Source organism: Achroia grisella, unplaced genomic scaffold (assembly GCF_030625045.1).
Source record: "Achroia grisella isolate CSIRO2021 unplaced genomic scaffold, CSIRO_AGI_Agris_v1 utg2167, whole genome shotgun sequence".
Classification (NCBI taxonomy): Eukaryota; Metazoa; Arthropoda; class Insecta; order Lepidoptera; family Pyralidae; genus Achroia; species Achroia grisella.
Window position 1 is genome coordinate 1,406,303 of NW_026712716.1, and position 23,284 is coordinate 1,429,586.

The following is a 23,284-nucleotide window of genomic DNA, read 5'->3' on the forward strand; positions in this document are numbered from 1 at the left end:
TTTATCTTTAGTTTTCTAAAATAAGATGATTAATATTATTATATGAGATTATTTTTTTATGTTTATTTTTTTATTTCCTGATCTTGTTTGCCAATGTATTTATATATAATATAGTCTAAATCTTTATCGTAAATTTTTGTTTTGTTTTAATCTTTTGGACTATAATGTTATTGAAATTAATTAATAATAAATATAGTGTAACTTGATTATTATAAATAAATTATAATATGTTTAAATACTTGCGTAAATGTTACGCAATTTGAAAGAAACATAAAGTTACATAATTCTATTATAAAATATCAACCATAAACAAAAAAAATCCTTCGAGCCGGATTTGAACCAGCGACCTATGGATGCCTATTATTTTACCAACTACAGTCCACCGCTCTACCAACTGAGCTATCGAAGGTGTGGTACAGTAGTCCAAATTACGAGACACTTTATCTGATACCTATTGACCCAGATAAGACGAGTGATTTAATAAACTTGCTGACCTTGTATAACAAATCCAATCAAAATATGTTTATTCATATTGTTACGGAAGGACTATATTAAGGTTGGTTTTTTTATAAATGATAATGGAATGGTTCATTTGCCTGCACCAACGGTTTACACTGGCGGGGCATCAGTGGAGGATGATAAGATGAGCATGAGATCAGGCCATCGTGACAAATTCACCAAGAATTTAGAATAGAATAGAATAATATTTATTTCATAAAACTTAACTTAAGTAACATTGTAACTATGACCCCACACTAGGCTACGCCTGTATCGAATTATTATATTATAATAGTAGAATTTATCGCGATGGTTTCCAGGGGGAACCGCGTGGAGGAAATATTAGACAATAAAGATATTATTATTATTATAAGGTCAGGTCAGTTAGTCCATCGTGACAAATTCACTAAGTATTCATCACGATAGTTTCCAGGGAGAACCGCGTGGAGGTCGACCTAACATGGTACATTGCTAGCAATGGGAGTTACTAGTTCCCATTGCTCACAATCCTCTTCCCCCCAGCCGGGGTGGGTCGCTAGTTATATAATAATTTATGTTAGACGTTTACCTACGACATACGTAAGTTTGCGGGTAGTAACTGAAAGAGAAGGGTAGAAAAGGGATTGTTAGTAATGTGGACTGATGATCATATTGCTAAAAATGTACCATGTCAGGTTGACCTCCACGCGGTCCCCCTGGAAACCATCGTGATAAATTCTTGATGAATTTATCACGATGTGCTAACTGACCTGACTTCATGTTCATCCTATCATCCTCCACTGGTGCCCCGCCAGCGTAAACCATTAGCGCATCAGGGAGAAACGAGAACCATTCCTTTATCATCCTTAAAAAAAAAACTAGAAGAGAAGGCGGGAAATGGGATTGTTAGTAATGTGGACTGATGATCATATTGCTAAAAATGTAGTATGTCAGATCGACCTCCACGCGGTTCCCCCTGGAAACCATCGTGATAAATTCTTGATGAATTTATCACGATGGGCTAACTGACCTGACCTCATGTTCATCCTATCATCCTCCACTGGTGCCCCGCTACCGTAAACCGTTGGCGCAGGCGGGTACACGATTCCATTATCATCAATAATGATTAGATTGATTGCTTGAATATTCATACAATGTTATTAATACATTTATTATCAATACAAGTCGAGAGAGTTGATAACGAATTTATCCGTGTTAAGAGCTACTCGTGTATTCATAATAAGATAGACCGGCTGCTGCTTGTGGCGAATGATTGGCTCTGATAACTGATGTACATAATTTGTTATTCAAGTAGATATTATATTTATTTACTTTTACCTATCTGGCTAGTTGACAATTTGTATTCACACTAAATCCTAAATGTGTAAAGCTGAACAACATATATGTATTTAAAAGAGCATCACGCAAATTTCTTCATCGTTCTTCTTGTGATGACTTGCCGAGTGAGTGGTAGAATAAAAAACAATGTGAAATAGAAATAGAAATATTTTTATTTAAATAAACTTAATATATAATACCTTTGAATAATCACATTCTTTTCTACCACTTATTCGGAACGCAGACTCATCACAAGAACTATGAAAATGCTTATATTAAGTTTATTTGAATAAAGATTATTTCTTTTTCTATTACAGGCTGTTCCTCACTTAGCTACAAAACCGAAAACCTAATAATCCTAATCTATAAATCTTTACGAATGAATCAACGAAACGCAACGAGTCGACAAAATGGCGACGAGGCAGCAAACAAAATGGCGGCCATCAAGATAACGATATCGTTCGCAATCAGCATCCCCGTACAAAATACCACGAATATTTCATCATGAGCGGTGCCACTAAATTATCTAAATAGAGATCACTCCTCAATCACAGATCGTGTACAAGGATGCAGAGGATCTAGAAATGAATGGAATAATTTTTTATTTTTAATAAAACATTAAAAAAACGTAACTAAATTTGAGCTTTACATTTTTAAAATAAATGAGTATCTGTGCAAATATTAGAAATATATTATCTGTGGTTATTTATATCTGTAGTCATTATTTTATATGATATCTTTTCATGTATTTAATTGTCAAATACCATTTGTTTTCCGATTTAACTGTATACGACTTAATGTTAAAAAAAAAGGTTCTGAGTGTATCACCCCAGTGATTATAGCAACAAAAATACATCACATTAATCTGAGAAAGGACAGTAGGTTTGAACCCTGACATGTTGGTTTCAAATATATATAGTCAGGTGTGATTATGTCAAATGTTGCGTTGACCACAATGTCGGCAGTAATTTGATTAACTTAATATGATTGTTACATTTTTTATTTATTTCGAATATTCATCAGAAATTTAACCATTCATTAAGTCTGTGATGAATGGATTTCTCTCGGTTAGCCCGCTCCTACGTCTCTCCATCATTTCCCATAAGATGAGGTAAGACCAATCGCAAACCCATTCATCATAAAAAAAGTTGCAACGATTCCACAACCGTGCAGTGGTGTCCAGTGTCTCTGGAGTGGGCAATTGGACATATGTCCAATTGCCCACTCCAGAGACAATCAAAGACATCTTAGCAAATATTTGCTAAGAATTAGGCATTTATTAATTATGCATATTGTGTGTTCCTTGTATTCTAGCAGCAGCAGGAAAGGAGGAGGTGAAGTGATGAGTCTAGTGGTGGCTATTTACTTATTTATATTGTAGAAGTATTTACGATACATGGATGTAAAGGGAGGGGACGCCCTAAGAAAAGATGGATGGATTGTGTGAAAGATGATATGAATAAAAGAAGAGTATGTTTAGATATGACGACTGATAGAGAGCAGTGGAAGAGAATGACATACTGCGCCGACCCCAAATAATGGGATAAAGGCAAGGCAATGATGATGAAGTATTTACGATACATAAGAAGTATATTTACAAGAGGCAATTCGGTCTCGAATGACGGGCTTGTTATTTCTTCTCAACGTCGTAACTAGGCAACGGTGTTGCCACGGGATAATAGTAAATTCGCTACAATGCTAATGCCGCTTCCAGATTCATGCCATAGATTAAAAATCGGATGTGGCGCGTTCACCGAAAGATGCCGCCGGAAATCTGTCGCGCCTGTCATGGCGTCCGGAAGCGTCGCCATTTTGATAAATAGTTGTTCTTCAACAGTTTTTCTCATGCAAATGAGGGGCCGCATGACGAATGGCGTTTGTCACAATTTCCTTGGATGGATTTAATTCGGGGTTCGGGTAACAAACCTAGACCCCGGGGTCGGATCTGCTGATTGCGCCGTTCAGTTGTTTCTCATTTTATTTGTGGAAAAGTTTAAATTGTCTCGCGCGTTCTGATTTGCAAAATAGAATTTTCTGGAAAAAAATATATGGTGTTACAGACAAGTTTTATATGATTTGGTAGGCATTTTTGGACTGTATTAATAGACATTGAATTTGACTATGTGTTTTTTTTTAATACATATACTTTTTAGATATGCTAGGGTGTATCCGCTTTTGTTACTAGTTTACGCTAGGTAGTTAATGAGGGATGGTGAGAAAGGAAGAAATCAGCTCATATAGTTCTTGACGAATTCAAGATGGTTACTAGAAAGAACCGAATTAAAAAAAGTCCAAAAGTACAGAACATTACAGTTACAGTACATCTATATATATATATAACTCAAAGGTGACTGACATAGTGATATATCAACGGGCAGCCCAAACCACTGGACGGATCGGGCTGAAATTTGGCATGCAGTTAGATGTTATGACGTAAGCATCCGCTAAGAAAGGATTTTGATTAATTTTACCCCCAAGGGGATGAAATTGGGGTTGAAAGTTTGTATGAAACTTTTTCAAATTTAAACCGATCGGGCTGAGGCTTTGCATGCATAAAGCTACTATGACGTAGGCATTCCCGAATAAACTCATTAACGCGAGCGAAGCCGCGGGCAAAAGCTAGTTTCTTTAACTGGAATGACTCACAATCTGAGTAGTTTAAACCGAATTGTAAAAATTTAAAAACCCAGGACGCTGTTCATGAACTGTTCAGGACGTCCCAGGACAATACAAAACCTAGGACATGACCTGGCAAAACATGACCGTTGGTAACTCTACTAAAAACGACCGATACGATGTTTCTTATATTTTGTCTGCTTGTTCGTACAACGTAACAAGTTTTTCTTCTTCCGCCATCACTATGTTTTTTTAATTATTCGCGTTCGGTTAACAACACGTCTACTTAATCTAGATAGACAAAACCTCAAAATAATGATAGGGACAATAACGGGCCATTGTTCCTTAAACAAACACTTATACAAAATTGATGCTACAGACAGCCCCCTCTGTCGGGGCTGCTTTGAAGCTGAAGAAACGGCGGCTCACGTAATCCTGGAGTGCACGGCAGTGGCCGAACAACGAAAACAAATCCTCGGAACGGTGAGGTCGCTCCGTGAAGCCTGCGAAGACACCAGGAGTCTTCTGCGCTTTTGGGAGGAGCTTGGCTGGCTACGTTAGTAGTCTGGCTCTACACGCACAACGGCCCGAATGTGAGGCTAATTGCGGAGAATGGAGTCTAACATACCATACCATACCATAATTATTCGCGTGCGTTACTTCCTGTTAAGTAAAGGTGTGCTCCAACAGATGTTTGCGGTACAATCAAGTTAACTAGATTAGTAGAAAAAATGTGGTACGTGTCGCTTCATGGGTCATCTAACGGATTGTATTGTAGTTAATAATTATAGCATTACGGGATTACTGACCGTATCTACACCTTCATATCCATGCTTTTTTTTATTGTCGTTTGTAGTATTACAGAATGAGAGACTTGGGTATAATGTTTATTTGTTTGTTACTATTTTGTTCTTTCATTTTTTTTGTATATAATGATTTCATCTCTAATTTAATGAATTGTTTTTTATTTACGGTTATCTTATATAGTAATTTATATGCAGCTGTAAGCATCGTTTTTATTGTGTTGTGATGTGTGATGTAATAAATGTTATTCTATTCTATTCTATTCTATAATGAATTGTAATTATTGTATGTTTTGAAGGCCTCGGTGGTCTAGCGGTTAAGCGCACCGCTTTACTTCCGATGGTCGCGGGTTCGATTCCTCGCACGATGCAAACATTTGTATTCATGATAGATGTATTCTATGTACATTTGTAAATTATCAAAGTATATGAATCAGTTGTGTAGTGCTTATAACAAAATGCATGCTTGTTTTGCATAGTCTTAGGACTGAATGGCGCTGTTTGAATTGTCCAGGATTATTAATGCTTAAATATATACAGACAATAAATATTTTTTTTTTGTAAATACATATATAGAAAACATCCATACCGATGTAAACAATCATACATATGAAAACAAATATTTGCAGCGTGCGAGGAATCGAATTCGCGACAATCGGAAGTAAAGCGGTGCGCTTAACCGTTAGACCACCGAGGCTAAATTAATAAACAGACACAGTATATTTTAGAATCACATACCGCCAGGTGGGCAGTCTGCCATCTGTCGCTATGAATTCCACAGTATAAAAAATGAACGGCGACTAATTATCCGCAAAAACAGTGTCCTAAAGGTTAACCTACAAGAAAGTGACCATATGACCATTGGTCTTTAAGGGCACGAATGAGTCATAAAATTATGCACCCTGTGACTTACCGAGCATGAACGCACCTGGTTCAAGAAAATGTACTTTTCTAATTCATTTTGAACTTTAGTGCATTACCATAGAGACTATTATAGTAATTTTTTTGGTAGTATTGTTAGTCATTGTAATTTAAACTGTATGTCTATATAAATAAAGATTATGTGATAATAATAGTTGATTACTAGGCAGGTGTGAATGAAGTTGAATGAACGTTAGGTTATGAATGTGGTACAAAAAAACTGCAATATTTGTTTTTTATATTTTGTCGGGTTGTTACGTATAAAAAAAAGTAGTGAATCAATTTAAATGTTTATGGACCTACTTCCTATCTGTAGTCTTTGGTTTTGTAACTATGTAATTAAAATCTAAATATATATTTGCTTTTTTATAGATTTCTATACTTTTTTACTTACTTACTTACTTTATTTCTCCCCTTTCTAGGCCAGCTGCGGCCAACAGCATTAGAGTAGTCCCAAAAAAAACCCTTTTTGACAACTTTAGTAAATATCTTTATTAAACAATGTTTTCTTTTCTTTCTTTATCTTTATTATCTCTCTCTTTTTATTATCCTTAAATATTCCGAAACGCTCAAAATACATGAAATAGTTTATCACACCTTCCGATGGTCATGATTTCACAATGACAAACAATAAAATAGAAATTCATGGGTTTTTTTATTTATATGAATTTTGGGTGTTATATATAATACTAGTGACCCGTCGCGGCATCGCATGGATGCATTGCAAATCTTTGAATTTCTTGCCTTGTTCTATTCTATATTACGTAATTATCTAAATATATATAACTCAAACGTGACTGACATAGTGATCAAAACCACTGGACGGATCGGGCTGAAACTTTGTCAATTTTAAATCGATTGGGCTGAAACTTTGCATACATAAAGCTACTATGACGTAGGCCATAGAAAGAATTTTGATAAGTCCATGATACACTCCCTAAGGGGATAAATTAACGCAAGCGAAGCCGCGGGCAAAAGCTATTATATGTATAAACCTTGAATCTATTGCTGAAAATGGCATTAAAATTGGTTGAGTTATTTGACAGAATTAAGCGAACAGTCAGCGGAATTGGCTTCATTTTATATTATGTAAAGATCACATTGTACAACGTGATCTCTAGTATCCATAGTACAAGTTTTGATTAGTTTCAGTCTAGATGGCGCTGTGTTATTTCTCCAAAGTAAATTATTTAAATATAATATATCTTTTTATAAAAAAATTAAACGTACCTCCAATATTTCACTGTAAGAGAAGTTTGCAAATAAATTCTCACACGTTTTTTTTAATTTTGGTCACTCAACAATCGACCCCTATATGTCCGGTCCATTAAAACTAAAAACGTGACTTGAATGATGCAAAACAATATTATCTGCCATCTCTCTTACACCCTTCGCGAAACGGAAGCCATCAATAAATTCACCCAAAACAATAGCCAAATACTATTTCACTTTTATTTCATTAGTGACCTTATTAGAATTTCAGTTAGGTTTAAAATTGCTTAAATATTATTAAAATTTTCGGCACAAATAATTTGATGTACAATAGTGAAAACAAAATTTGTTGATCACCAAATGTAACCTTTATTTCCAAGGAGTAAAGTTTAAAATTATTACAATGAGTGTTGTAAGCTATTGTTGTAGTTTTTAAGAGCCCACGAGTCCAGTCGAAAAAGGCATGATAAAGAGTCAATACGTTAATCTGCATAATAAAAGGAGCGATTTTAAATATTCGAGGCGCGCGTCCTTTTAATTGTCGGATGGTGGCTATCAATTGCGAATAAAAAAAACTGTCCACTCCATTGCTTTTTGTTTGATAAACAAAAAATGCAATGGAGTAGTTTCTTAATACTTAAGTTGCTTTGGTGATTTGCCTGAAATAAATATGTTCTATTTGAATATACGTTTTTTATTTATTATATACATACCTCTATTACTTACAAATTATGCCTCATATTATAGTATTATAAAATTATATTTCTACATTCATATATTTTAGTTATTTATTAATAATAAGGCCGCCAGCAAGGTGGACCGACGATCTGGTCAAGATCGCTGGGAGGCATTGGATGCTAGCAGCGCAGGACCGATCGCCGTGGAGATCTTTGGGGGAGGCCTATGTCCAGCAGTGGACGTCTTCCGGGCTGTGATGATGATGATGATGATGATTAATAATAAGTATTTATGGCAAAGTAAGTTAAGTTAATAGACCAGTGAATTATTATTTCTATATTAATATTATAAATACGGAAATATTTCACTCTTTATTTGGACTGTAATAAATAATACTATAGAAAACTGAACACTTGAAACTGTAGAAATCTGTACTGTTAACATGTCATTGTAATATTTAACAATTATTTTATTTACTATTTAATTTAACATGTTTTATTACAAATAAAATAATTTACCTAGTAAAAAAAAAATAAACCTTGTTATAATTGCACCCATGTGCAATTATAACAAGGTTTATTTTTTTTGTAAATATATAGAATATATATTAATAATAATATATTGATATTATTATTAATATATATTATATTTTGTAAATATATAAGAAATATAGTCCAATTTAAAAATTAATTCTTTACGAAAGTACAATCGACTCTACCCCACCCAATTTCACTAACAAAGGGGTGTATATAGTCCAGTTTCATCCCAAATGACCCCAAATAATGATCTCTATTCATTGACCGTTCCACTTTCCCACCGTGAAGATACGGGCACTTTGATTTGCGACTCAATACTCTCATTTGAATATCAGTTAATTAACCAATTGCATGGACTATGGGACGGTTTAATTACCTTTATGGATATGGACTCAAGAATAAACCCCCGCCCCTCATCGCCCTGTTGAGGTTTGAAATTATCTTGCACTATGTATGTGTGGTGCTATACAATTTCGAAGTCATTAATCTATAGTAATTATAAAGTGAAGTCAAGTGTATATATGTATTAATAAGAAAAGTCTTTGAAATTAAAAAAAAATGTAACAGAAAAAAATATTACGATATATGGATGATAATGGAATGGCGCACCCGATTACGCTAACGGTTTACTCTGACGGGGCATCAGTGGAGGATGATTAGATGAGCATGAGGTCATGTCAGTTAGCCCATCTTGACAGATGACAATTTACCACGATGGTTTCCAGGGGAACGACCCAAGATGTCAACCCGACATGGTACATTGCTAGCAATGGGGTTATTTCTCCACGTTACTAACAATCCCTTTCCCCTTTATTTTTTGTATGTTTGAAATCAATACACACAATAGCAGCTGTTGTAATGAAAAAAAAAAAAAAAAATAGAAACAGAAAAATAAACGTGTAGCCGTGTGACGATATAAGAAATCAATATTATTTTAATTGCATTTATTTTTATTATTGTATGTGACATATTTTTTTTTTACATGCCTGAACTTGAACTTTGAGCTGCCTCCCGGCCATAAGGACCTACGTCTAGAACTCAATGCAGTAAATCAGCTCTCACAATATTTATTGAAGAAATTGATTACAATTTTTTCAAATTTCGAATACCTTTTGAACTTATAGACCAGTTCATTCATCCGGCAGGGGTGGCCAACATTTTACGAGTATCTACTAATAAACTATAATATATAGTTGTATCTCAATAACCCACACGAGTGTATGTGCCCGATTAATAAAGCTAGGTACCCACGGAAGCGCAGATCGTAAACCTTTTACGAGCGGTGCACTGTGCATTCGTAAAAATATTTCGGAAACGCTCGCTGGCGTAACGTCATTACGCTCGTGACGTCATTATCCGCCATGTTTATTGCGCACGCGATTCGCGTTTACGATCAAATGTTATAATGTGTACAAATGGGTTATTAACGCTTGATATGGATTTTTTTTTATTTTATTTTATTTGTTTCACTGACATTATTCGTTCAGACTCAGACTTCAGCTGCGATTTGATACAGCAGAAGTTTTCGTAGAGCTAGTTGTGTTTCACTAGGTGTTTATTATATATATTTATATAGATGACATGCATATACATATTTACATTATTTATATATGTAATAGTTTATGTTTATATATACATATATATGTTATTTTTAGGAGTTGTCATATCATTTATCTTATATACAAAATTCTCGTGTGCCATAGTAGTGTTGCCATACTGTGTAGTTGCCATACTCCTCCGAAACGGCTTGACCGAGTTTTAGGACATTTTATATGCATATTCAGTAGATCTGAGAATCGGCTACTATCTATTTTTTATACCCCTAATTGATAAGGGTTGTCAACCTCTAACATTATTCTTTTTATTTTTTAATAATGTGGCATTAGAAAATACATACAACCCTAAATTCTCATTCTTCTACCATCAACCTCTTTTTTAATAGCGATTTTAATTTATGTGGCATAACTATGTTTGCTGGGATAGCTGGTATGTATATATTATTTTCAAATATTGACCAATAGGTAGAAATTTGACCATAATAAATTTAACATACGCAACTAAGTAATATCATAAGAAACTACAACGTAAGAACAATGATATTTTTATACTTTGCTAGTGGCCGCCCAGTGTTTAATTAAATCTACCTACTTTATAAGAGAAAAACAACATATCATAAAACAACTGCACAATACAAAACCAAATAAACCACACGATCCGAAACAAAATGGACACCGAAAAAAAATCGTATACAATCGTGCATCAATTACGATCACCCCAACGATTTGCGTCATAACATCTCGACGCGCTCACGCAATAACCCAGAGTCCGGCGGCCGGCCGGATGGTTTACGGCCCGGAAAAATCGGGCGAGTGGAGGTGGAACGGCTACGTAGAATAGAAATAATATTTATTCAAATAAACTAATATAAACACTTTTGAACAATCAATTTATTTTTTAATATCACTCACTCGAAGAACGAGCAAGAAATAGAAATATTCTTTTTTTAAATAAATTTAATACAAGCACTTTTGAATAGGCATATTTTTTTATTCTACCACTCATTCGGAACGCAGACTCATCACAAGAAGAACGAGCAAGAAATAGAAATATTCTTTTTTCAAATAAACTTAATACAAGCACTTTTGAATAGGCATATTTTTTATTCTACCACTCATTCGGAACGCAAACTCATCACAAGAAGAACGAGCAAGAAATAGAAATATTCTTTTTTCAAATAAACTTAATACAAGCACTTTTGAATAGGCATATTTTTTATTCTACCACTTATTCGGAATGCAGACTCATCACTAGAAGAACGAGCAAGAAATAGAAATATTCTTTATTCAAATAAACTTAATGTAAGCACTTTTGAATAGTCACATTTTTTATTCTGCCACTAATTCAGAACGCAGACTCATTACAAGAAGAACAAGCAAGAAACTTGTGTGTTCCTCTTTTGAACAAATTAAGAAATTCTCGTATTGCGGTTTAACGCGAATTCATCATCATCATCATCATCATAGTGAATTACGTAGTACCTAATGCGGAGTGAAATTATCTATGAGCTATTTCTAATGACACAAATCTCAGGAACTACTAGTTCAGATTTAAAAAATCATTTAGTGTCGGATATACCGTTTGTCGAGGAAAGCTATACGCTATATAATATCTCACTACGGCCTATAGAAGCGTAGTAGTAATAAAAACTGGAAAATCAAGAATACAATAATGTTTAATATAAATAAATTAAAATTATTATTAGCTTTTTTAGTTTGTCATTACATTCGTGTTTCCATGTCTTATGGATCATTATTCTTGTTACTTTTACATTAAAGAGTCCAACAATTTGACTTATTTTGTTGTATGTATGTACACTAACTTCCTCGTTTGTAGTTACTTATAATATTTTTCTTTTTTGTTCTCTATTAGATTGACAGAAACTCCCATTTTCACCTAATATTATTTTCCTCCACCCACAAAATTCTCAAACATTTCTTCCTCCCAAATCTTCGCCATCGTCACTTAATCCTCCAACTTCTATGGAAAATATGCAGTATATTTCTTCCTCTCAAATTTTTTTCCTAGGTCACAGAATCCCCCAATTTTAGGGGTAAATCTAAGGTATATTTAATCCTCCAAAATTTTCTTCATCGTCACAAAACCTTAAATTTTTGGGTAAATTATGCAGTACATTTCTTCCTCCCAAGTTGTTCCTATCAGCCAAAATCTCCCAATTTTCGGGGAGAACATCCAATCTGGTATCACGATGGTCGTCTAAAAATGCTTCTATGGCCGTTCTCCCTTGCCTATTAATCGGGATGAATATTTACGGCCCGCGTGCCGGACACTTTATGATTATACCCCGATGTTGATTGAATGGCCGCGACCACTGCGGGGGGCTGTATTGCGAATGTTAATTGCCACGAAGATGGGTTTACTGCTGATGGAAATTATGATATAGGTGAGTAATTCATATCGATCTCTCTAGAGGGCTCTGTTGTAGTTGTAGCAGCACTAGGTGGGGAATTAATTACAGTGCTATCATATAGGGGAAGGTATGTAATGATAATAACTAGACGTCCAGTGGTCGAAATTAGAAATTCGAGTTGATGTATTTAAATTAGAAGTTTTAACATTATTAAGATTCTATTGTCAAAGATTTCTATAATCACAGATTTCGTTAGGGCTACACTGTTAATTTACCTATTTATCTACACATATATATAAATAAAATTGGAGTGACTGTTTGTAATATTGAAATAACCGTTTTTTACTACATGCATATGAATACAAATACATACACCAAAACATTTTTTTTTCATTTTTGTTACCTGTCCGTCTGTCTGTTTGTTCCGGCTAATCTCTGAAATGGCTGGACCGATTTTGACGGGACTTTTATTGCCAGGTAGCTGATGTAATAAGGAGTAACTTAAGCTACTTTTATTTTAGAAAAAATCTCTAATTAACTTTTTGTTAAATTCTATGCGGACGAAGTCGCGAGTACAGCTGGTATAAAATAAAAAAAGATCTCTATGTATTAGTTTCACGTATTAATATTTGCATGTGTATAACTCTTTATTACGCACAGAAAGATATAAATAAAAAGTAATATTTAAATAAATGTATTGAATAAAAGTCAGCGTTATAGCTTAAAGTAATTTTTTGCAGACTAGTGTACCTAAGGTATGAATATATAAAGATAGACGAAATTATTTAAAAGAGCAACACACAAGTTTCTAGCTTGTTCTTCTTGTGATGAGACAGCATTCCGAATGAGCGGTAGATTAAAAAAACAAAAAAATGTTATGACTATTCAAAAGTGTTTCAATGTAAGTTTATTTGAATAAATGATTTTCTATTCTATTCTATGAATAATATTCACTGGCTTTAAAAGAATAACAAATTTTAAATTCGACATATAAATTTACCCCTTTATTTCATATTTCTCCTCCCTAAACATGTTACGGAATTTATTGCCCTTTTCTAAGAAAATCGACTTCCCATAAATACGTATCAACACCTACAATCCCATCGTCCACAGATAGCATATATGTAAGTTGCTGGTGCCAATAAATTTATTACTCAAATATAAGCAATTATTGCAATGAATAATAGTCAACTTTCAACAAATCCAAGCTTTACCGTATTTATCATCATACAAATTTATTGCCCCGGAAGGATTTATGCACGCGACGCGATGCTCGGATTACTTCTATGTCATAATTTTGAGTTAAAACATTTCCCTATTTACATGTCTCGCAGGGTTGCCACTTTCAAGAAAATTGAAATCGTTAAATTTTTGTAATCTTACTAATGTTATAAAGGAACGAAAAGTAACCTGACATTGAGGGTGACGCAGCTGGAGTCGGGCCACAATGCGAGTTTCAAAGCGTTTGTGGTCCGGATCCCCACCAACATGCTGCCCACCTTCATGAAGGAGGACTATTGTCCGAAAAGTGTGGTGTATCGGAGCTACCGTGGCAGATTTCCGTCACTAGTGCTGTAACCACACAAACAATTTCAATATCTTAGTTCTATAATATAATTTCTAATATTATTGTATGTTACTTTAAAAGGTATATATAATATGGGCCTAGTAGCCTGAAATAAATAAAAAAATAATATTATAAAAGCGAAAGTTTGTGAGTATGGATGGATAGGTGCGAATCAAATGGGCCTATTGAGGCAGTATACCCAAGATACTGGCAGTGTTGTCTCTTTGAATAGCCATTTCTAAGTTCTGGACAAAATAGATAACAACTCATATCAGGACTCATATCTGACTCATGTCAGGTCATATGTAACCTCGAAGAGTCACGCTGAATCCTCAAAACAAGTTTTAATAGGTTCTTAATTTTATTTTAATATTTAGCTTCCGAGTTCCACGCGCCAATATCTCCACGGCAAATGGCAAAAACGAATACGACCCCTCCAGATTCGAAAGTCAAAGTAATTTATTTACTTTTAATTTATATTTGTTTTCATATAATTCCTCAGGACCTTATTTTATTTTATTTATTTATTTAATTCAGGCTACATGGCCCATATTATAAATACCTTATAGACTAACATACATAAGAAATAATAAAAAAATATGTAAAATATGTTGGAACTTAAATTTATATCTGGCCGTTATTGGTAGAAGATAATTTGAATTTTGTATAAAGAAAATATCTTCTATTGTTCGTAAGATTTTCTATTGACATATCGTATGTGAGCCTTGTTACTTTTACCAAATATATATATTTTACTTTCTTATTTCACTATATTTACTGCCGCTGTGCATTCTACCCCTACAAAATAAAATTGTCTCTATGGTCACGGCACTGACGACGGCAATCTGCCACGGTAGCGCCGATAGACCACCCCCTTCGGCCAGTAGTCCTCCTTCATGAAGGTGGGCAGCATATTGGTGGGGACCAGGGCCACGTACGCTTTGAAGCTCGCGTTGTGGCTCGATTCCAACTGCGTCACCCTCAATGTCAGGTTGCTTTTAGTCCGGATGTAGTCAACAATGTCCTGTTCCTTGGTAGCGTAGCTTATAAAATAAACAGTGTATCTACATGTAAAATAGGAAGTGTGTGAAACATACCGAGCATGATATGACCAACCAACAAATATACTACTTAATGAACCATCCCAATGTGCTGGCCAACCTACTGATAGTCCCTGAAAACATATATCGGCTTAAAAGGCGTAGGCTACTGGAACCCGATGATTAATCAGGACCACCAAAAGAGATGATGATTCTGCTGGGAATCACACTCTACCCGCGACGTAACACCTATACCACATCTGTTCATAGTCTTCGACTGATTGCAGGATATACAGAAAGAAAAATTGTAACAGACTGTAGTACATGAAAATACAAAAAAAAAAATTTCGTTATTATTTTGTTGTATATGACAGTAATAAAATTGCCAACCCTATAAATAAAGCGGTATTTCCACGAGTATGACGAGAGCTCGGCCAATTCTTTAATATTACTCCTTTTTCTTTCAGCAAAATATATGCGAAGAAACAACTATCTCTTAGACAAATGTGCTAAAAAGACAAACGTACTCCGGGACATATGATAATGGCTGGCGTTTTCCCTTACTACAGGAAAACGTCATCGTACATAGAAAACCATTGAGCTATTATACCTATATATTTTTCGTATTTTATTATTTTATTTTTCCATTCGGACAACAATTGAAAGTAAATTAAAAATATTACTAATGTTTATAATAGGAATAAATATATACAATATTCTTTATTGTGATATTCTATGGTACCGATATATTTTTCTTTTTTTATGTACAAATTTTTGCGTAGCACATTCTTTTATTTTTCGATTTAAACAACAACTGAAAGAAAATATAAAACATTATTCATATTTATAACACGAAAACATATATACAATACTAGCTGTCCCGGCAAACGTTGTTTTGCCTTAAAATGAAAAATAAAAATTTAGGGGTGGACTACCCCTAACATTTAGGGAGATGAAAAATAGATGTGTTGGCCGTTACTCAGACCTACTCAATGTCAAAATTTCATGAGAAATCAAATAATTTTATATATAAGATTATTTATTTTTATATTCTAGGGGATAGAAAATATAATGTAATTATTCGTTAAAGAGCTAATGTCATATACATAAATCAAATACTGGCTACTGTACTATAGGCTACTGTAAGTATAACTCATATCTTCTTAATTTGCATGCCTACTTTTCTAATCGACAGATAGAGTGGTGGACACTATTTCTTTCTAATGTTTCAATGAACTGCAGTGATACCGCCGCAATTTATTTAGTCATCTGTAACGTTCGCTAAAAATAATACAACAATGTTGGAGATACATCTTAGAAAATGTCAAATTAATGTCAATTTTGATGCAGAATCGTGTAAGAGGAGAAAACTTCAATTTGGTGACAATCAGTGAGTTTTACCTAAACTAAACTGTATATTGGATTTTCAACCGATCAGAACGTAATATGCATTTCAACTAGGCTTATTTTCTATGCGAATGGTAGATGATATTTTATTTAATAATCTGTAATAATCCTGAAATTATCTCAGGACAATTCACACAGCGCCATCTAGTCCCAAGTTAAGCTAGCTAAAGCTTGGATTATTACAACTGATAAAATTAGGTATAATTTTTTCGTAAATACTTACATATAATTATACATAGAAAACAGACAGATCGATACAAACGATCATACTCATGAATACAAATGTTTTTGCTGTACGAGGAATCGAATCCGCGACCATCGGAAATATGGTGGTGAGCTAAACCGCTATACCACCGAGGCCGTCAAATGGTCTACTTATACTGTGTATGTGTGCATAGTACACTTACAACTCAAAGAATATGAAAATTCGATTTTATTCCGATATTGCGATGACTAAGTTAACAATCGTAGGGGTCATCTTTACCTCTACAATTCGCAACGAAAATTCTGGAATATTTGCTGAATAAACTTCATGTATCTCGCCGTAGTTTATGTTACACGGAACCCGTTTCAGTTTGAACAAGCTCTTCAGGTTTTATTCGTGAAATTGGGTAAATATGAAGATATTCGAATGATGAGAACAACGGGCAGATACGTACCTAGTTATTTTAAGAATAATAAGTGAAAGAATAGAATATATATAAAATTATTATTCTTTCAAATAAATTTATTTTGGAGTACTTTTTAACCTACTCCAAAAAAGGAGGAGGAGGTTCTCAGTTCGGCAGATGTTTTTTATGTTTGTTGGTTCACAACACCTACAATTAAAAAAGGATTAGTTATTTGAAAGAGTACACGTTTAAATTGGTTTTTTTATTTTAATATTATGACTGTTTAGAATTTGTGTGTAATTTTTTTAAGAAAGCTAAGATTTTTATAGACAATTATAAAAAAAAATTGAGGCTATGACTAAATGAAAGTATCTCTACTATTGTTAATCGAATGATACAGACAATCATACTCATGAATACATATATGTACTATGCGAGGATTCGAACCCGCGACCAAACCGCTAAACCAACGAGGCCGTCATTATAGAAACTTATTAACAAATTAATTATTGCCAATTAGTTGTAATCGGATCCTACCGCGTAATCCTTTCTGAGCTGCGGGAGTAATTAACTGTCAGTAATTAAATAAATTTAGTTAAGACGACTTTGAATGTCTGATCATGAATGTATTATATCATTAAATTCAAATAGTACTCGAATATTATGGATATTTGAACCGACTTCAAAAAAAGAGGTTCCCAATTTGACTGTATATTTATACTAGCGACCCATTTGCACAGAAGCATTACAAATCTTTTAATTTTTCGGAGTGTTTTATAGTATAACACGCATGTATTATACATATAAACCTTCCTCTCGAATCACTCTATCTATTGCTGAAAACCGCATTACAATCCGTTGCATAGTTTAGAAGATATAAGCGAACAGACAGCGAGCGTCGACTTAGTTTTATATTATGTAAAGATATGTGGTATATCATCAAAATTTTATACTTTACATATATAATTTTTCTTTTTTGGTTCTTCTATTATTTTGAAAGGAATTGCTTCCCATGTAGTTTTATATAGAATTGATAAATTATCATTGGGCTCTCTAGTATATGGTAGAGCGCAGTGATGACTGGTTGATCCGTCATACTCGTGAATGAGTGCTGCTTGTAGCGACTGGTCTGCTCAAATCACTACGACTGATTTTCTCTTATTTAGTTACTCAACCAGTTGCTTGTGTATTTAATATTTGACTGGTCTGCTCAAATCACTACGACTGATTTTCTCTTATTTAGTTACTCAACCAGTTGCTTGTGTATTTAATATTTTGCATTAGTGTTGGTTGGTAATTTGTATAACATATTTTAACTTTAAAAATCAAAAGTTTCAACATATATTTAAAAGAGCTATACGCGAGTTTCATTCAAGTTCTTCTTGTGATGAGGCAACTTTCTGTATGAGCGTTAGATTAAAAAAATAAGTATGACTATTGAAAAGTCCTTATACTTAAGTATAATTATATATATAACTAGCTTTTGCCGCGACGACGATTAAAATCCTTTCTATGGGGATGGCTACGTCATAGTAGATTTATGCATGCAAAGTCTCAACCCGATCGGTTTAAAATTGACAAAATTTCATACAAACTTTCATCCCCTATTTTACCTTTGGAGGTAGAATTAATCAAAATCCTTTCTTAGCGGATACATACGTTTAAAATTGACAAAATTTCAGCCCGATTTTAGTGGTTTGGGCTATGCGTTGATAGATCACTATGTCAGTCACCTTAAAGTTATATATATTTTGATTTTCCATTCCATTCATTCAGATTTTAAATTATATTCTATTTTATAAGGATCTGACCAGTAGTTTGGCCATTATTAAGGATAACTTAAACACTACTAGTACAAATTATGTTACATATCTATAGAATAAAAAATTATATATTCAAATAAACTGAAATTTAAACACTTTCGAATAGTCGTGCTTATTTTTTTAATTTAATGCTCGTTCGGAAATCAGAGTCATCGCAAGTAGAACGAGCAATAATAATAATAATAATTATTATTATACTTAATACAAAATAAAAAATTAATACAAAGTACATTATATACTTAATATATATATTCTAACATTATATCACAAAGTGTACACAATAGACTCAATGCAAGATATTTGAGGTCCACTTCATGGGGGGTCGCCTTACACTGTACTTGTCTGTATGAACATAAATAGACAACCCAAATTAGAATATTCACAATACCAATATATTGAAGGGTCACTAACGAACTACTGAGTTTAATAAGTCACGTCAAATTAATTGGAGGAAAGGGTTGTTTTAATCTTACTGAAATTTGCACAACTAATCTGGAAGTATACGAAAATAACCCTCAACACAACCCTATAAGGTATAAATTTGCAAGTGTCACAATGTGTAATCACAGTATAATTGTAATAGATTTTCACATTCATATCATTATGTTCTTATTAAGAAGGCAATAAAGTTTAAACTTGTGTGAATATTTTATACGGTGTTAAGTAATTATTTTGGTAGAGATTAGTCCGGTCTCTACGGATCGTATGGTAGCGAGCGGATACGCGTGTTTTAATTAGTTGCGGATTATGTAAGGTGTTGTTGATTAATGAAGTCACTAAGATTGGCAGAGGGCAGCTTGAGTTTCGTTAGATTAGCTGTCTTTATATAATAAATAACATATACTTACGTAATATAAATAAAATAACATATACAGATACAAAATTGAGGTATCAGCTTTTCACTAAATACATATGAAATTATATATAATTATAGCGGTCGACAACCCTTATCACTTAGGGGTATGAAAAATAGTTGCCGATTCTCAGACCTACTGAATATGCATATAAAATTTCTGTTTGTCTGTCTTTCTGTTTGTTCCGGCTAATCTCTGAAATGGCTGGACCGATTTTGACGGGACTTTTATTGGCAGGTAGCTGATGTAATAAGGAGTAACTTAGGCTACTTTTATTTTAGAAAAATAAAGTTAATTTCCGCGCAGACGAAGTCGCGGGTACAGTTAGTGTATAATGTACATAAACAACACCCGGATACAAACATATATAACTTTCATAAATTCATCTTGCCGTATCAATGAAATAGCCGGACCGATTTTGACGAGACTTTTATTGGCAGGTAGCTGATGTAATAAGGAGTAACTTAGGCTACTTTTATTTTAGAAAAATAAAGTTAATTTCCGCGCACACGAAATCACGGGTGCAGTTAGTGTATACTGTACATAAACAACACCCGGATACAAACATATATAACTTTCATAAATTCATCTTGCCGTATCAATGAAATGGCCGGACCGATTTTGACGGGACTTTTTTTCGCAGGTAGCTGATGTAATAAGGAGTAACTTAGGCTACTTTTATTTTAGAAAAATATAGTTAATTTCAACGCGGTCGAAGTCGCGGGTACAGTATATAATATACATAAAGAATACCAGGATACAAACATATATAACTTTCATAAATTCATCTTGCCGTATCAATGAAATAGCCGGACCGATTTTGACGAGACTTTTATTGGCAGGTAGCTGACGTAATAAGGACTAACTTAGGCTACTTTTATTTTAGAAAAATATAGTTAATTTTAACGCGGTCGAAGTCGCGGGTACAGTGTATAATGTACATAAACAACACCCGGATACAAACATATATAACTTTCATAAATTCATCTTGCTGTATCAAGTGTCGAGTGTTACTAGGAAGTGTTAGCAGCACCAAATGCAGTAGTTGGTTACCAACCAACATGACCAACCGCAATTGACACTCCAAAGACTGGTCAGCAAAGGGTATGCAGTACCCTTACGTGAGCGGTTGGTGTTGACGGTCCGACACGTAAGGGTTCGTTATTGAAATGACGCGTGTGACTGTTAGAATGTGAAAGAGTATAGTCCAGGATCTGACTATTCAATAATTAAACATATATTTTGTTACAAAAAATGTATAACCAAAGAGATTAATTTTAAAATTTATAAATTCTTTTCTTTTGCGTTGCCTTCATTTATTTGAGGTAGGCCTGTCTGGGCAATTTGACCCAGTGTCCTGGGTCGTCTGTTAATTCGGAGTTTTTTATGTCCTTATTAAACAACAAACATCTATATGATCTATGGATTTAAATTTTAAATTATTATACATTATACAGTGTATATTAAGGTTTCTTAAGGGTCGGCAACGCGCAAGTGATACCCCTGGTGTTTCAGGCGTTCATAGGCTACGGTAACCATTTACCATCAGATGGGCCGTATGCTTGATTGCCACCATAGTAGTATAAAAAAAAACATAGGCCAATTATGGGAGTGAACATTACAAGAATTGTCAACTAAAGAAAATATTTTCTAACCTTTCATATAAATGTAAAGATCGACGCAGTACAAAATTTTTTCATGGATAAAGGCGTTTACGTCACTATTAATGGGTTCAAATCTATCCAGTTTTAATACTAATTTACTCTTATTTAGTTAATCTACTAGTGGGTCGTGTATTTATTATTTTGACTAATGCGTAGTTTATATACACATTTAAAACATTGGTTATCGTGTAAGTTCTATTACAACTTAGATGAATATTATCTTGGTGGAGGGGAGTGAAAAATTGTGTTGCGAATTGTTGTTTTTTATTTTATTTTTTGTTTTAGTAGTTTAATTATTTGATGTGATTGTATATTTTCAATTTCACATTGTACGTCCGAAATGAATAATTATCTTATCTTATCTTAAAACTTAAATATGTAAAGTTACAACTAAATTACTTAAAAGAGCAACACGCACGTTTCATACGCGTTATTCTTCTCACGAGGCACCTTTTTCAATGAGTAGTAGATTAAAACAATAAGTAACAATATTGTCTATTCTATTTATATTCAATTCTATTCTGGAACTTTGATTATGCAGAAAATCTGATTTGTTATCACTACATAATACAAAACAAAGTCGCTGTCACTGTCTGTCCATCCCTATCCATACTTAAATCTTTAAAAGTACGCAACGGATTTTGAAGCTGTTTTTTTAATAGATAGTGATTCAAGAGGAAGGTTTATATATATATATAATACATGTACACCCGTGCGAAGCCGGAGCAAGTAGCTAGTATTATAAAACTATCATTTTATTAAATATAAATACTTAAATATACGAAATTAACTAAATACAATAGTCGAAATTAAATTTTTAGGTTATAATAAAATTCCCGTTGATAGCTCTTGGTCTACAGTAGTCAGATTCAGTCACCAGAACAACTTTGACACGGGTAGTGGCTTTGTGAATCACTAATTCGTAAGTGCTTTCAATTGTTTGTGCGGGCACGACACGGTTCGGAGATGTAATAGTGCATTATTAAAATGATCTCAATAATGTTCACGATCAGGATGATTAATAATACTACTTACTACTTAATTGTAGTACGTACTACTTGTAAACTCACATACAAATGAAATTAAAATCTTCAAATTCGAATTCAAATTCAAAAATTCATGTAGGACATTTTAGCCGCTTATGAACGTCAAGTTTTACATTATAATTTTTTTTTCCCTATCGTTCCAGTTCGGTATATAGATCCAATTGAGAAGAACTGGCAAGAAACTCAATTGAATCTGTGTTTAATTTCAATTTTACATCTTTATACTAAATGTATTTGAAAATTTGAAAGCATAAACATTACTTATTTCAAATTTGTATTTTAAAAATATTGGTCTTTCTGTTTGTTCTTGCTAAGCTCTGAAACGGTTACACCGATTTTGACGGGACTTTCACTCGCAGATAGCTAATAATATTCATTACAATGGAAAAAAGTTAAATTTCGCATGAGAATGAGAAAGTATATACGGAGCTTACATCATTGAATTTCTTTTTTGTTCTTTTTTCTTTATTTTCGTTATGTGAAATGACTGAACAGATTCTAATAGGACATTCTCTCGCAGATAGGTAATGTTAAAAGAGTAACTTACGCTTACAATAAAATAAAAGTTATATTCCACGAGGACGAGTAGTACGCTAGTCTAAATTACGAATGCGATAGTGTGTCTGTCTGTTTGTTAACTCATCTCTTCTAAACTGAATTTATTAAAATTCAGTTGCATTCTACATATTAAGACGACGCACGTAGGCCATCTTTTGTCTCCAAAATGAGACATAGTAGCGGGTAAGAACTAGTTTTATAAATC

At 33.6% G+C, this 23,284-nt stretch overlaps 1 non-coding gene across 1 annotated transcript; it reads right to left on the reverse strand.

The window, feature by feature from the left end:
* Nucleotides 1-319: 319 nt before the first annotated feature.
* Trnay-gua (transfer RNA tyrosine (anticodon GUA)) lies at nt 320-409 on the reverse strand. Its single transcript is given in 2 exon segments — nt 320-355; nt 373-409. It is a non-coding gene; the product is annotated as a tRNA-Tyr (tRNA).
* Between the last annotated feature and the right edge of the window lie 22,875 nt (nt 410-23,284).